Source organism: Castanea sativa, chromosome 7 (assembly GCF_040712315.1).
Source record: "Castanea sativa cultivar Marrone di Chiusa Pesio chromosome 7, ASM4071231v1".
NCBI lineage: Eukaryota > Viridiplantae > Streptophyta > Magnoliopsida > Fagales > Fagaceae > Castanea > Castanea sativa.
The window spans coordinates 28545331-28562689 of NC_134019.1; the positions used below are offsets into that span (position 1 = coordinate 28545331).

General features: G+C 43.2%; 1 pseudogene; it reads left to right on the forward strand.

Moving 5' to 3' along the window:
• LOC142642569 (putative calcium-transporting ATPase 13, plasma membrane-type) overlaps nucleotides 1-17359 on the forward strand; it is a 37221-nt pseudogene extending 19862 nt beyond the window's left edge.

The window sequence follows — 17359 nt, forward strand, 5'->3', positions numbered from 1 at the left end:
CCATTCAAAAACTTTAAAATTTAAAATAAAACTTTAGTGTAGTTTTGATTACTCAAAAGATTTGCACTTTGAGTAACAAAGCAAATCTTCATTTTATGTGACCTCAATATCAAAGCAACCTAAATATCCAAAATCAATTCTAAATACCCAAAACATTGAGCCAAGCCAAATAACCTAAAAACAAAACTTCTTATAACCAAAATCCCTTAGTCAAAACCAAACCTTACCAAAAATACCAATCTAAATCATAATTAACCCCCAATTGATTCTCCAAATGAAAACCAAAAACCCTTAATTTTTTTAGTTTAAAATAGAACTTTACCCGTAGCGATTCTGGTAGTCTAATGGTGGGTGGAGGCTTACGGTGATGATAAACTTGTTGTGGCGCCCCTCTCTCAATCCATGGCGCATTAACTTAACAGTCTAACGATTATTCTTCCTCTTCTTCCAAAAAAAACTCCAATCAGTTAATCTCTCTGCACTCTGTGTCTAACTGACTCTCTCTACCATTCTCAGACCTTTGGCCTCTAAACCTTGATTATCCAAAGCCAATTATAAATACCCTAAAACTAAACCAAAATCAAACACAAAATTAATTGAATCCAAAAACTCCCAAAAGTTTTTAGTATACTGAGAAACTAAATCGAATCAAAAGAATCAAATCAAAACCAAATGTAACCCAAATACCTAAATACAAATCAATCCAACCAAATTTCTCAAAACTAATTCATATTTCATACCCAAATATAAGAAAGAATAAAAAAAAAAAAAAAAAAAAAACTTGCCAATGGCTTGTTAATTGTGAATGTGGTAGATTTTTAGATGGATCTTTTTGTTTACATGAAAATTCCTTCTTAATTGCAGGAAAAGACTTCTGCTTTTACATATAGTATTAGATTAGATTAGATTAGATTAGATATAGATAGATGGCACAAAAAAATTTGAGATGCATGGCATTTGCTTACAAAGAAGTTGAAGAAGAAAGTGGACAAATTCTTGAGAAGCTAGAAGAAAATGGGCTGACATTATTAAGGTTAGTTAGGTTGAAGGATCCATGTTGGCCAAGAGTTAGTATAGCTGTGGAGTCTTGTAGATCTGCTAGAGTGGATATCAAAATGATCACTAGTAACAATGTGCAAACAACATGGGCTATAGCTCTTGAATGCAAGATTCTCAATCCTGACGAGGATTTTGATAATAAAGCTGATGATGCAAAGAAGATCAGTAGACTGGATGCCTCGGACTTGAAAGGACTACTGGTTCTTTCTGCGGCCTGAAAAAAGAAAGAAAAGCGAATCAAAGGCGACCGGGGCTGCCGGCTAAAAATCCTCCGATGGCAAAGTTAGTTTTTTCCCTCTATGTTATTTGAGTTCCAACTTTTTTGGAGTAAAAAATGAACGTACCTTGGCCTTGTCTGAAACAGCCCTTTTATAGTGTTCATACAGGCGGTTATCAAGATTGGAACCTCCCCTAGATTTGAGGAGAGGTAGGAATCAAGTGTAACTTGCATAACCATTTGGGAGTTATGCTTCTGTTCCACAACGGATACCTGGCGGTTATGCGTGGGATAAGGGATTTTCGCGTCATGCTCGGAGATTTTCCTAAGTATGGTACCCTCGTCCTGGGGCTCCTTGAATGTGTACTGGTATGCGCAGGGGCTGTTTCGTCTAACAGACGAATTCTTTCAGGACGAGGTTATTAGCGATCTGGACGAGTGCATCATTCTGGTGATGCTTACCTCGTCCAGAACTCTTCTTCCTTCGACGAGGTAATTCTGGGTAAGTTCCTGAGGGTGTTTACAATGGTAGCCGGGTTATGGACGACTTGGAGATAGGCTAAATCAGCACCCTATCAGTTGCCCCCTATTCAAAGGTCGTCCAAAACCCTTTGGTTTCTGGACTCGCTTCAATATATTATTCCACGTGTCTCAAGGTAAAGGGTACCCCAAATTATGCCACGCGTCATTATTTACTCGGATCAACCGTTGTGTCGATTTGGGTTTTTGAGGAGGCTGCCACGTGGTTCTTCTTGATTGGACACTTCGTTTCAGGTTTTACTTTTCAACACCTATAAATAGTGGTTTTCCTCCCATACCCTCTCCATTTTTCAAATTCTCTTTGTTTGACATCTCTCGTCCATCGCCTCGTCTAGGAGTATTCCAGCGTCTCTAGTTTCCTTCGTCTAGAACCAGGTATTTTCTCTACGCTCGTCTTTAGGCTTCCCTTACATTTCCACAATGTCCGAGATTTTTTCTTCGTCTAGCAATAGTGTTGATAGGGAGATAGACGAGTATCGCAATACAACTAGCTATAGTGGCTCTAGTAGTGATAGGAATAGTAGCGATGGCCATACTACAGACGAGTATGTTTTTGGGGTTCCTGGGGTTCCCTTAGAAGTTTTCCAGGAGGAGTTTAGGACGAGGGTGTTGTCAGGGTCTAAGGCTGGCCCCTCTAGTGCCTCTTCGCCCACTAAGAGGGACGAGGTTGTTGAGACTGTTTATAGCTGTGCTGTAGGGACTCCGACTAGGACGGATGAGAGAAAATTAGCATCCCTACGAAGTTGGTACCAAATTCCAGACGAGCTAAATCCCAGATTGGCCGTACGTAATGAATGGTGTTGCCAACCTCATTTTGGTGTTGGGGTTTATGAAGCCTATCTCCTAGGGGTTCTTAGACTTCCTCTCAATGCTTTCGCTAGGGAGTTACTTTCTAGGTTAGGTATAGGTTTGTGTCAACTAAATCCTAATGCATGGAGGCTAGTTGTTTCTATGCAAGTTTTGTGGAGAGAGGTTTTTGAAGGGGATCGTCCTCTTACCGTGGATGAGTTCCTTTTTTGCTATAAACCCTCTGAAATTAGTCAATCTCGTGGATTTTATCAATTCACGGCCAGGAGAAAAGACTGTAGGATAATAAAATCTTTGGTTACCTCAGATAGGAGTTGGAAGACGGAGTTCTTCCTCGTCTCAGGTCCTTGGGCAGGACATCCTGCTGAGGTGGGCAGAGATTCATTTCCCCCATATACAGGAGAATTAGGGAACCTTCGTCCTGAAGGTATGCTCACCACTACCGTAGCATTACCTTTATTATATATCTTTCTGAGCTAATATCCTCGTCCTTCTTGCAGGTGTTAGAAGGCCGTCGTTGAGCAAATTCCATCTAGGACGCGTCCAGAAAGCTCGTCTTCATCCAGAGAGGGACTTCCACTCTTTGGTCACTTTGCAGCATCTTGCAACTTGGGGACTTGGCCCCGAGCCCTCTCCAGAAGCCTTAGCCCACGAAATTACAGTCCGTCGACGTGAGTTCTCGTCTTGCACTTCCTCTCCCCTTTTTTTTTTGTTTTTACACTTATTATTATGATTATTTATTTTAGGGATGGCTACAATGAAGGAAAACAAAGGCAAGGGAGTCGCAGACGATCGTCCTAAGCAAGACACCGAGACTAGGGCTTGTCCTGCTGCCGGCAATAAGAGGAGCCTGTCGAAGGCTATCAATCTTGAAAACCTCCCCAGCCGGAGGGCCAAGCACAAGAAGTCGTCTAAGTTTGGGGTCGTCTCTCCTGCTGTCCCTGTTCCTCCTCCTTAACTGCCGTCCGTCCAGATCTTCGACGTGGAGTCGTCTGAGCCTGCTCCCACTCCACCGTCCAAGACCAGCGTTCCTGCCTCGTCCCAACCTCCCGTTGATGTTGTGCCCAACCTTCTTGAGAGTGAGGGCTTGGCTTGGGAGAGGTTCCAACAGGCAGTATCTGACGAGGACGTGGCTGCATGCTACAACATGTCCCTGAAAGATTTCGAGCACTCGGGTGTCCACGATCTTTTCAAGGTAACTGATACAAATTTGTTCCCGTCATTAGCTTTTTATGCTTGTTTACTTTGCTTGATACAAAAATTCTTATTTGTTTGTGTAGGCCATGTCCAAGTTTATAGGTGCGTCCAGGCAGGCTACTGAGCTGGACAGGACGAGGTTGCTGTTGGAGAGGAGGATCAAGGAGGTCAAGGATGAGTGCAAGGGCTGGGCTGAGACGGCTGCCGAGGCTAAGGACGCGGCCAAGGGTTTGCTAAACCTCGTCGAGGAATTAAAGGCTGATGTAGTGGAAAAGGACTCTCGTCTTGACCACTTTCAGAAGAAGATCGACGAGCTAGGCAATTCCCTTGTGAGGGCTAGGGACGAGGCCGTGGAGGAATTTAGGGCTTCGAAGCAGTTTACGGACCTTCTGGACGCCAACTATGCTGCTGGATTTGAAGACTTTCGCATGGAGGCGAAAGAAAAGTTTCCAGAGGTTGATTTCAGTCCTATCGTCCTTCAACTTGGAGGTGCTGCTAGTTCTTTTCTTCAGACCAGCTCTGAGGATGTCAACGTTGAAGACGATGCCTCGACCAGACCCGCTGAAGACGACCCTGACGCCTGATATTTTTTGTTGTTGAAAGATTTTATTTCTATTTGTTCAAGTGTTTTGCCCCCCTCCCCTTTTCCTTTTTTTCTTTTTTTTTAATTATTATTATTTTTTTTTAGATGTGTAATGCATTTATCTCGTCTAGAGTACTTTTAGCAAGTTCATAGACAATTGCCTTTCAAGGCTTACTTCTTAAGGGTTTTTGGACGATGGTCGTCCACCCTTTAACGTTTAATGAATGTTTACTTTCGATTATTATTGTTGCTCCATGGACGAGTTTATGCATTTTTGTGTTATTCCATTGCCTTTTAAGCAATATTCACAAGTGTTGGGTGATCGTTTACACAATTCCCTCATGGACGACTAGATTAGGACGATGATGCTTATTTTGCCTGCCCTTTAGGCTATTATTACTCGTATTTTCACGAGTTTGTAATCGTCTTAACCATATGCTCGTCGTTGGGATGTAATGCGTTAATGCCTACTTTCCTTCTTAGACGAGTGGGCGTTGACTAAGGAAAGTTTGGACGAGCATGTCTTAACATTTTCTTTGCTTTATCGTCATTCTTTTCTAAGGGAAACTTGGACGAGCATGCCTTAGCATTTTTTTTTCCTTTGCTTTATCCTTGTTTAAAGGAAAGCTTTGGACAAGCATGCCTTAGCATTTTTTTCCTTTGCTTTATCCTCGTTTAAAGGAAAGCTTTGGACGAGCATGCCTTAGCATTTTTTCTTTGCTTTATCCTCGTTTAAAGGAAAGCTTGGACGAGTTAGTATTCGTCCAGAGATTTTACTTGTCCAAGGCTTTTGCCTCGTCCGTGGGTATTATCAGGGAAACTAGAACTCAAATACATAAGAAATCCAAACCATATTATTACATGAACATTGTTCACAAATTTGGCACATGCTCACAAGCTAGTGCCTTATTTAGATACTCAAGTACATAGCATCGTCTTTCATAAGCTAGTGCCTTATTAAGTAGTGCAAAAGTATAAGAACTAGTGCACTTTTATTCATAACACACCATAACAGTAGTAAAAGCAAAAGTAGATATAAACAAACACGCAAATCACAACTGTAATTTTGCCACTGACTTCCCTCGTCCTTGCTCATCACTGATAGTACCTTCGCAGATGTTCCACGTTCCAAGGATGTTTTAACTTCCGCCCATCCAGGGCTTCCAGGTAGTAGGACCCCTGCCTTTTGCAGTTGATTACCTTGTAGGGTCCTTCCCAATTGGGTCCCAGTTTTCCATGAGCTGGGTTCCTGGTCGCCAAGGAGACCCTTTTGAGGACAAGGTCCCCGACACTGAACCGTCTGGGTTTTACCATGGCGTCATGCTGTCTGGCCATGAGATTTTTGTACCTTGCCGTCCTTTGCTCCGCATCCATTCTTACCTCATCAATAAGATCGAGGTTAAGGCGAAGTTGTTCACCGTTGTCATTCTCCTGGTACTTCATCACTCGGTGACTTGCCACATGGACCTCCGCTGGTATAACAGCTTCACTCCTATAGGCTAGCTTGAAAGGGGTCTCTCCTGTCGGAGTTCGTGCAGTCGTCCTATAGGCCCAAAGAACACCTGGCAGCTCGTCTGGCCATATCCCTTTTGCCCCCTCAAGCCGAGTCTTGATGATTTTCAACAGGGATCGGTTTGCTACTTCTGCTTGCCCATTTGCCTGTGGATGGGAGGGTGAAGAGTAGTGATTCTTGATTCCAAAATGATTGCAAAAGTCCCTGAAGGGTGCGTTGTCAAATTGACGTCCATTGTCAGATACTAATACCCTGGGTACTCCGAACCTGCATAGGATATTCTTCCTTACAAAATTCTTCACGTTCTGCTGAGTGATTGCTGCAAGAGGCTCGGCTTCTACCCACTTGGTAAAGTAATCTATTCCCACCACCAAAAATTTCATCTGCCGGACTCCTACGGGAAAAGGACCCAGGATATCCAGGCCCCACTGTGCAAAGGGCCATGGGGCCGTCATTGGGGTCTGGTATTCTGACGGCTGTCTGGGCACATTGCTATAACACTGGCATTGGTCACATACCTTGACATAGGCTTTAGCGTCTGCTTGCATTGTTGGCTAATAGTAACCGACACGGACGACCTTATGGACCAGGGACCTTGCCCCTGAATGATTTCCACACGATCCTTCATGAACTTCCCTTAGAACATAGTTTGACTCGTCAGGAGCCAAGCATCTTAAGTAGGGTTGGGTAAAGCCTCGCTTGTACAACACTTCGTTAATGAGAACATACTTGGCTGACCTGACCCTTAACTTTCTCGCCTCATCCTTGTCCTCTGGAAGCCTCCCATCCTTGAGGTAAATTATTATCGGACTCATCCAATTCTCTCCTCCTCCTATCTGCTGTATGTCAGGGATGTCTATGCTCGGCATGTACTGGATGTTGTCGAGCTCGTCTATGACCCCTGCCGAGGCGGATTTCGCCAAGGCGTCTGCTTCTGCATTCTCCTCCCTGGGAAGTTGAATAAAACTTATGGCTGAAAATTTCCGGGCAAGGCGTTTCACTTTGTTCAGGTACTTCCTCATTCGATCCTCCTTGACATCACACATCCCATTTACTTGGTTGATGACCAGTTGAGAGTCTCCTCTGATTGTTAACGACTCCGCCCCTAAGGACTTGGCTAATTCCAACCCCTTGAGTAGAGCCTCGTACTCAGCCTCGTTGTTGGTAGTTGGATATTGCAGACGGGCCGCATACTCCAGCTTGTCACCCTCAGGGGACTTCAGTACAGATCCAATCCCTCCTGCATGCAGTGTGGACGATCCGCCTACATTTACCACCCACATTTCATTTCCTTCGTCCTTGTTCAGGTGGTCCTGACTGGGGGTGAATTCTGCAATGAAATCTACCAACGCTTGCGCTTTTATTGTGCTCCTTGGGAGGTACTTGACATCGAACTCGCTGAGCTCAACGGCCCACTGTACTAGCTGTCCAATAGCTTCCAACCTGCTCATTGCCTTTTTTATGGGATGGTCTGTCAGGACGTTGATGACGTGTGCCTGAAAATAATGTCTCAGCTTCCTGGAAGCCGTGACTAATGCGAAAGCTAGTTTCTCCATCATCGGGTATCGCCCTTCTGCCCCTCTCATCGCGTGGCTTGTGTAATAGACCGGCTTCTGGACTCTCCCCTCTTCTCTGACCAACGCTGAGCTCACTGCGTGTGGGGACACTGCCAGGTACAAGTACAACTCTTTCCCAGGTACAGACGGACTCAACAGTGGTGTCGTCATTAGATACGTCTTCAAGTCTTGGAAGGCCTTTTGACACTCGTCCGTCCATTCAAAAGCCTTCCTAAGAACTTTAAAGAAAGGTAAACATTTGTCAGTAGCTTTCGATACAAACCTGTTGAGGGCGGCTATTCGTCCAGTAAGAGACTGGACTTCCTTGGTATTTCTCGGTGGCTCAATGTTCAGTATCGCCTGGATTTTATCCGGATTCGCCTCAATTCCCCTGTGCGACACCATAAACCCCAAGAACTTACCCGATGAAACCCCGAAAGCACACTTGCTCGGATTTAACTTCATGTGGTACCGTCGCAACGTATCAAAAGTCTCTCGAAGGTCGTCAAGATGTTTATCCTTGTCCTGGCTCTTCACCAGCATATTGTCCACATAAACCTCCACATTTCGCCCGATTTGAGGACGGAACATATGGTTAACCAGCCTTTGGTAGGTCGCCCCTGCGTTCTTCAAACCGAAGGGCATAACCTTGTAGCAATACAACCCTTGGCTCGTAACGAATGAGGTCTTCTCCTGATCCGCTTCATTCATCTGAATCTGGTTATACCCTGAGAAAGCGTCCATGAAGCTAAGTATCCTGTGACCTGCCGTCGAGTCCACTAACTGGTCAATGCGCGGCAATGGGTAGCTATCCTTGGGGCAAGCTTTGTTGAGATCAGTGAAGTCCACGCACATCCGCCACTTGCCATTGGCTTTCTTGACCATGACTACGTTCGCCAACCAGTCTGGGTAATGAACTTCTCGGATAAACTTCGCGGCGACCAACTTCTGCACCTCTTCCTTAATGGCATTGTCTCGCTCGGGAGCAAAAACTCTTCTCTTCTGACGCACTGGTTTCGAATAGGGACACACGTTCAGGCTGTGGGTAATGACGCTCGGATCAATGCCAGGCATGTCCTCATGATTCCATGCAAAGACATCGAGGTTTTTCTTCAGAAATCGAACCAAAGCGTGCTTTGCCCCCTCTTTCATGCTGGCCCCAACTCTGGTAGACTTCTCGGGCTGGTCATCGTCCAAAGGGACGTCCTCTAATGCTTCAGTGGGCTCAGCCACGACCCTTCTTCCGTCTATACTCATCGCCTGCATGTGCTCGTCCATGGCCAGCATGGCTAAGTAACATTCTCTGGCAGCCAGCTGGTCTCTTTGTACCTGGCCTACTCCGTGCTCGGTCGTGAATTTGATGGACAGGTGGTAGGTAGAGGTTACCGCTTTCCAGCTGTTCAAAGTTGGCCTTCCAATAATTGCATTGTATGACGATGCACAATCAACGACAAGGAAATTCACCTCCTTGGTTATCTGCTGCGGATACGTCCCGACGACCACTGGCAACGTGATGGTGCCCACAGGTTGCACCTTCATTCCTCCGAATCTTACCAACGGCGAGTTCACTGGTCAAAGCCGATCTCGTCCTAGCTTCATTTGTTGGAACGCGGGGTAGTAGAGAATGTCTGCAGAGCTGCCATTGTCTATCAATACCCTCCTGGTCGTGTAGTCAGAGATGAGTAGGGTGATGACTATCGTGTCATCGTGTGGGTGGTGAATTCGTCCTGCCTCCTCGTCCGTGAAAGTAACAGCCTGTTGGTCTACCTCCCTCGTCCTAGAAGGTCGTCCAGACTGTTGGATGTTCTGCACCACCCTCAGGTATGTCTTCCTTGATTTGGATGACTGCGCCGTCGAGCTTCCCCCTATAATTACCCTTATTTCTCCTAGTGGGGGGCGTGATGATTCTTCCACCTTGGCCTCCATTTTTTCATCTCTCTGGTCTCGTCCAAGGAAGTTCCTCAATTTTCCCTGTCTAATGAGATTTTCTATCTGCTGTTTCAAGTCAAAGCACTCGTCTGTATCATGCCCATGGTCCCTGTGAAAACGACAGTACTTGCTCTTATTACGCTTGTTGGGGTCTCCCTTCATTTTGTCCGGCCACTTCAAGGACGGATCATCCTTGATCTGCATAAGAACCTGCTCTAATGGCATAGTCAGGGGCGTGTATTGCTGATTCCTTACGGAGGAACTGGCCTTCTTACCATCCTTATCTTTTCTCTCGTCTACCCGAACTTTCTTTGGACGAGGTCCCTAATCCGGATAGCGATGGTGGCCTACTTCCGAGCGCTCTGCCCTTTTTCTTTTCTTGGCTATAATGGCGTCTTCAGCATTTATAAAATTCTGGGCCGAATGGACAAGCTCGGCCATAGTCTGCGGTTCCTGCTCGTAGAGCTTATGAATGAACAAGTCAGAATTGAACCCATTGTGGAAAGCGGCCAGCAATAGCTTGTCATCCATCTCGTCTACCGTTAAGGCTTCTCTGTTGAACCGGGTGATAAAGGATCGCAAACTCTCATTGTCCCCTTGCTCTATAGTCAGCAGGCTGGAGGAGGAACGTTTGTGACGCTGTCCTCCAATGAAGTTGTTGACAAACAGCTTACTCAGTTCTTCAAACGATCCCACCGAGTTTGGGGGGATCTTACTGAACCACACTCGCGCTGGTCCCTTGAGTGTGGTGGGAAAAGCTCTGCACATGATCTCGTCTGGGACCCCCTGCAGATGCATGGTCGTCTTGAAGGTTGCAATGTGATCGCAAGGGTCACGATTTCCATCGTACGAGTCTAAAGAAGGCATTTTGAATTTCGGGGGTAGAGGGTGACTGTTGATGGAAGCTGTGAAAGGGGAGTCCGTTCGGTGAACCATATCATCTACTGGGTTTGCTCGCCTCATGTTTTCCCTCATTTCATCCATGGCTTTTCTCATCTGGTCCATTTCTTTTTCCAAGTGCGGCACCCTTCTTGAAGCGGTACCCCTTGTTTGATCTTCGGACTCTACATTTTCCCCTCCCCCTTCCTGACTTGGGGCCCTTCCGTCCATGTGTCCTTGACGCTGCTTCCTGAGGTTGATCTCCCTATTCAACTCCTGGTTTTGACGTGTCAGTTCTGCCATAGCGGCAGCCATGGATTGTATGTGCTGAATAGAAGGCGGTTGCATTACAGGTGCCGATCTACGATCGCGAAGGGGATTGCTGGAAGCATCCCTACTCTCCTGGTGGCCTGGGCTGGTAGCCCTTGATCTTGTTCGAACCATTCAGCCTTTTGTCTGGGATAGAATAACTTTCCCCACAGACGGCGCCAACTGATGATGCAAAGAAAATCAGTAGACTGGATGCCTCGGACTTGAAAGGACTACTGGTTCTTTCTGCGGCCTGAAAAAAGAAAGAAAAGCGAATCAAAGGCGACCGGGGCTACCGGCCAAAAATCCTCCGATGGCAAAGTTAGTTTTTTCCCTCTATGTTATTTGAGTTCCAACTTTTTTGGAGTAAAAAATGAATGTACCTTGGCCTTGTCTGAAATAGCCCTTTTATAGTGTTCATACAGGCGGTTATCCAGATTGGAACCTCCCCTAGATTCGAGGAGAGGTAGGAATCAAGTGTAACCTGCATAACCGTTTGGGAGTTATGCTTCTGTTCCACAATGGATACCTGGCGGTTATGCGTGGGATAAGGGATTTTCGCGTCACGCTCGGAGATTTTCCTAAGTATGGTACCCTCGTCCTGGGGCTCCTTGAATGTGTACTGGTATGCGCAGGGGCTGTTTCGTCTAACGAACGAATTCTTTCAGGACGAGGTTATTAGCGATATGGACGAGTGCATCATTCTGGTGATGCTTACCTCGTCCAGAACTCTTCTTCCTTCGACGAGGTAATTCTGGGTAAGTTCCTGAGGGTGTTTACGATGGTAGCCGGGTTATGGACGACCTTGATGGACGACTTGGAGATAGGCTAAATCAACACCCTATCAAAAGCTATAGTTGAAGGGGTACAATTCAGAAACTACTCACCTGAAGAAAGAATGGAAAAGCTTGATAAAATCCTAGTAATGGCCAAGTCATCTCCTTTTGACAAGATTCTTATGGTATAGTGTTTGAAGTGGAAAGGTCATGTGGTTGTAGTCACAAGTGATGGAACCAATGATGCACCAGCTTTAAAGGAAGCAAACATTGGACTTTCCATGGGGATCCAAGGAAGTGAAGTGGCAAAAGAGAGCTCAGATACAGTCATCTTAGATGACAATTTTACCTCTGTGGTAACAATATTGAGGTGGGGAAGGTGTGTAAATGCTAACATTCAAGTTTCTTTAGTTTCAGCTCACAATGAATGTTTCTACTCTTGTTATCAACTTTGTTGTAGCTGTTTCTTCTGGTAAGGTCCCATTGACTATGGTCCAACTATTATGGGTGAATCTGATAATGGATACATTGGGAGCTCTAGCTTTTGCTACTAAGGAACCCACTAATGATCTATTGACAAAGTGTAAAAACACACGCAATCTCACTAAGAAAGCAACAAACACTTAGAGAAAAAAACAGAGAGAAACAAAGCTGGAAAACTCAGATATTATTGACAAAGGAATTCGATACAATAATGAGTCTCTGATACAAAATATATAACTAATAGTAGTGAAAGAAAGAAAAGAGAGAGAGCGCGAGAAATACGAAGTCAGTGAATTTTCTGAGTTACTCCTATCTTCTTCATCCCCCCTCAAACAAAAGGGGAATTTACATATGAGTTTGGAAGTAAGTCAATGAAATCTGAGAGAAGGAAGACCCTTGGTAAGCAAATCAGCAAGTTGATCATGAGTGGAGATGAATTTAACCAAAATATCACGCCTGAGCACTTTCTCATGAAGAAAATGGTAATCAACTTCAATGTGGTTGGTCCTAGCATGAAATACACTATTGGAAGCAATTGCTAAGGCACTAACATTATCACACCAAAGGATTGGAGGTTGAGGAAGAAAAATGCCAAATCCACGAAGGAGCATTCTAAGCCAATACAATTCAGCTGCTGTGGAAGCCAAGGCACAATACTCAGCTTTAGTGGAGGATCGAGAAACAGTGGCCTGTTTCTTAGCAGACCGTGTGATTGGACAATTCCCAAAGAAAACCACAATATCGGTGATTGATCTCCTGTCCATAGGATCCCCAGCCCAATCTGCATCACTATATGCAGATAAGGAAGTGGGACCTAGAGTAAAAGCAAGCCCAAAATGGAGAGTACCTTGAAGATATCTAAGAATCATCTTGGCTGCTTAAAGATGGTTTTGAGTAGGACTACTCATGTATTGACAAGCTTGTTGAATAGCAAAGGAGAGATCTGGGATCAAGCAAAAGAGGGCTTTCATTGGGAAGAAGGTGGTGATTAGGAGAACAAGGAGTCTTACAAGGCTTGTAGTTAGTCATAGCAAACCTTTGAAGCAAATCAGAAGCATACTTGGTTTGATGCACAAAGAGACCAGTGGATGTGTAATCAATCTGAAGACCAAGAAAATAATGAAGCAGTCCAAGATCCTTAAGATCAAATTCATTGCCCAAAAACTTAATAATAGAAGAGACAAAGGATGAACTATTGCCTACGACAATAATGTCATCCACATAGAGCAATAGATACACCAGATTAGAACCATGCTTCAAAATGAAGAGATTACCATCAGCTGCAGAAGCAAAGAACCCAAGATAATGCAATTGTGAGATAAATCTCTCAAACCAAGCTTTAGGTGCCTGCTTGAGACCATAAAGAGCCTTATGAAGAAGGAAAACATGCTTTGGAAAAGTAGGATCAACATACCCTTAAGGTTGTGCCATATAGACCTCCTCCTTGAGAATACCATGTAGAAAAGCATTACTAACATCTAGTTGCCTCAATTTCCAACCGTTGTTAACAGCCAAAGCAAGAAGAATCCTCACAGTAGTAGACTTAACCACTGGACTAAAGGTTTCATCATAATCCAAGCCAAACTGTTGAAGGTACCTTCTAGCCACCATCCTAGCCTTGTACCTTGCAATTGAGTCATCACTTTGTCTTTTCAATTTATAAACCCATTTACAAGTGACAATGTTCTTATAAGGAGGAAGAGGGACCAAGGACCACATGTGTTGCTTTTGTAAGGAATGAAATTCAACATCCATTACAGCCACCCACTGAGGATGCTTAGAAGCAATTACAAAGGAAGGAGGTTCTGTCACAGAACAATCACATTGAACCTGCATAGCCTTAGGCTTATAGATACCATACTTAGACCTTGTAATCATAGGATGAGAATTACCAGAATTAGGAATAAGGGCAGTGGACTCAGAAACTGCAGAAGAAGAAGAAGAAGAGGAACGAATCATAGGATCTGCAGTGACAAAAAAGGGTGTAGGTGATGTGGCAACAATAGATAAAGGTGTCTCAATGGGAGGAGGAACAACAAGAATAGGACAAGGAGAAGAAAGAAAGGAAGGAATCAAGGAAGAGGTTAAATCAGGAGAAGTAAGGAAAGAGTTAGGAGCATTAGAAGTAATAGAAGTAGAAGTGGCAGAAAGAGAAGCAGACTGAGTGAACCAACTAGGCAAGGTTAAGGAAAAAGGAATTTGAGAATTGGTAAAAACAAGATCATGAGCAAAAGGAAAAAGAGATTCATTAAACAAGGCATAACAAGCAATATAGATCCTATTAGTGGTAGGATCTAAACAGATATACTCTTTAGACAAAGGAGGATAACTAAGAAAGGCACAAGTTTGGACCTAGGTTGCAACTTATTTTTGTTATATGGTCTAAGATAAGGGTAGCAAGCACACCCAAATGCCTTAAGAGCTAAAAGAGGAGGAGGTTTAGAGTAAACTGTTTCCCAAGGAGAATGAAAATCTAGGACAGAAGAGGGAAGCCTATTGATAAGGTACGTAGCAGTAGAAAAGGCATATGACCAGTAATTATAAGGAAGGTGGGATTGATAAAGAAGAGCTAGGCCTGTTTCAACAATATGCTTGTGTTTCCTTTCAGAAACACCATTCTTCACAAGTATGTGAGGACATGTAGTTTGGTGAAGAACACCATTAGCAAAATAAAAAGATTGAAACTTAGCATTAGTATATTCAGATCCATTGTCAGTTCTTAGAATCTTAAGTTTTGAGATGTGTTGAGTTTCAACTAGAGACTTGAAATTTTTAAAGACAGATAGAACTTCACTTTTATGCTTAAGAAGAAACATCCAGGTGAAACGAGTGTAATCATCAACAAAAAGCACATAGTAATTAAAGCCAAGTAAAGAGGTAATTGGAAAGGGACCCTAAACATAACTATGCACAATTTCAAGAACAAAAGTGGATACAATTGGAGTTTTATTCAAATGATGTTTGTGCATCTTAGCACTTATACAAGATTCACAAGAGGAACAAACCTCATTAATCATTGACAAAGAAAGTGAAGGAAATACATGCTTAAGAGTTGATTATAAAAGCCTAGAGCTTAGATGTCCAAGTCTGTGATGCTAAAGGAGAAGTTGTTATGGTTTGACAGACACAAAGGAAGAATTCTTGAAATGACTCAAAGATGGAGATGAAGACAGTTCAGAAAGTGTTGGAATGGGATATACCCCATCTTTACTCAACCCTGCGCAGACGATCTTCCCTGAGGGAAAATCCTGAATTAAGAACTTATTTGCATCAAAATAAGAAAATGCATTATTTTGGAGACAAAGCTTATGAACATACAAAATATTAGAAGCAAGGTCAGGCACTCTTAATATATTATCCAGCCTAAAATTAGGAGGCAAGGTTTGAAGCTCACCATTACCAATGTGAGTGACTGGCAGTTCTTAACCATTGCCTACTGTGATAGTTTCATTGCCTTGAACTAGTTGTTGATGAAGAGAGAGCCATGACAAGTTAGGAGTCACATGGTCTGAGCAACCTGTGTTAGTGAGCCAAGAATTGGAGGCCTGAACCTGAGCAACATTAGCCACCATGGAAGTAATCTTAGCAGGTGCATGCCTTCCTTGATATGCAAAATCCATATGATGGTAGCAGTCAAGTGCCAAGTGTCCGCTTTTACCACAAATCTGACAAATTGGTCTATTTGACTAACCTTAACCTTGATTGTTTAATGACTTAGCTTGATTGAAATTCTGAAATTGAGAACCAGATTAGGATAACTACCTCCACTGTAATTGGAATTCACTCCTCTAGAATTATTACCATTTCCACGAGTACCTATACCTCTTTGGTTGTGATTTCTACCTCCTCTTCCTCGAGGAAAACCCTGAGAATGGAAATTGGTAGCCATAGCAATGGAATTAGGATCAACATTATTAGATCTTTTCTTAATAACTCTATCTTCAGCATTAAGCAAAGCATTCAACTCTTCCACTAATAAAACATCACTTCTAGTCCTTATAGCAAAGCTAAAGGAATCATACTCAGAAGGAAGACCATCAAGAACAATATGAAGAAGCTCTTCATCATCCACAAACACAGAAATAGCAGCTAATCTATCATGAGCTTGTTTAATCTTCTGAAAATATCCATCAATAGAATCAACACCTTTCTTGACTGCATTCAATTCATTACGCAAACTTATAACATGAGATCGAGAAACTGATGCAAATCTCTTCTCTAACACCCTTCAAACTCTTTTAGCAGATTTTTGTCCAACTGTAAGAGCAAGAATCGCAGGAAAGAGTGTTGAATTTAGAAATGTAAACATAGCTTGCTCACGATTCTTCCAAGCTATGAATGCTGGATTAATCTCAACAGTAAAATTGCTAGATGAATCTTTCAGAAATTGATCTGGAGCCATGATTGAATCATCAAGAACATCAATCATTGAATAGGTATCAAGAATTACCTCAATTTGATGCTTCCAAACAATGTAATTGCCATAGTCAAGTTTCACAATCATCATAGATTACATATTTGATAACAAAAGTAGCGAAGCATTCACTGGTAAGCTAGAAGTAGCCATAGCAAGCAAAGCACTTGAAGTAGACGATGAAGAAGATGAACCAGAGTTTGCAGAGGCCATTGATATGGATCAAGCTCTGATACCATGTAAAAACACACAATCTCACCAAGAAAGCAACAAACACTTAGAGAAAAAAACAGAGAGAAACAAAGCCGGAAAACTCATATATTAATGACAAAGGAATTCAATACAATAATGAGTCTCTGATACAAAATATATTACTAACAGTAGTGAGAGAAAGAAGAGAGAGAGAGCACGAGAAATACGGAGTCAGTTACAACTGCTACTGTACATGTGCAATAACTGAAATGTACACGTGAGATAACTAACTCTCACTCAAGACTGAAGATTAATGTAATACAAGAACGACAATGTTTATATTAGTGAGAAACGACAACGTTTGGCTTTAGATGCGTCTTGTATTTAACAATTCTCACTGACGACACCGTTTTGGCAATGACCGTTGGAACAGTGCTCCCATCTTCTTCATTTGAATTTTCTGAGTTACTCCTACTGCTTTCACAAAGCCTCCTGTTGGTCCCTTGGAGCCACTTATAACCACAATCATATGGAGGAATCTTATAGCACAGGCTATATACCAGGTAACCATCTTACTAATTTTACAATTTAAGGGAAAATCCATCATTAGAGTAAAGGAGAGCACCAAGAGCACCCTCATTTTCAATACTTTTGTCCTCCGCCAAGTCTTCAATGAATTTAACGCAAGAAAACTGAAGGAGAAGAATATATTCAGAGGAATACTTAAGAACAAGTTGTTTTTAGCATTCATTGGGATCACCATAGTTCTTCAATTGCTGATGGTGGAGTTTTTGAAGAGGTTTGCCAATACTAAGAGACTAGATTGGGGGCAATGGGGTGCTTGCATTGCACTTGCAGCTTTCTCTTGGCCAATCGGTTGGCTTGTAAAGTGCAACCCAGTTTAG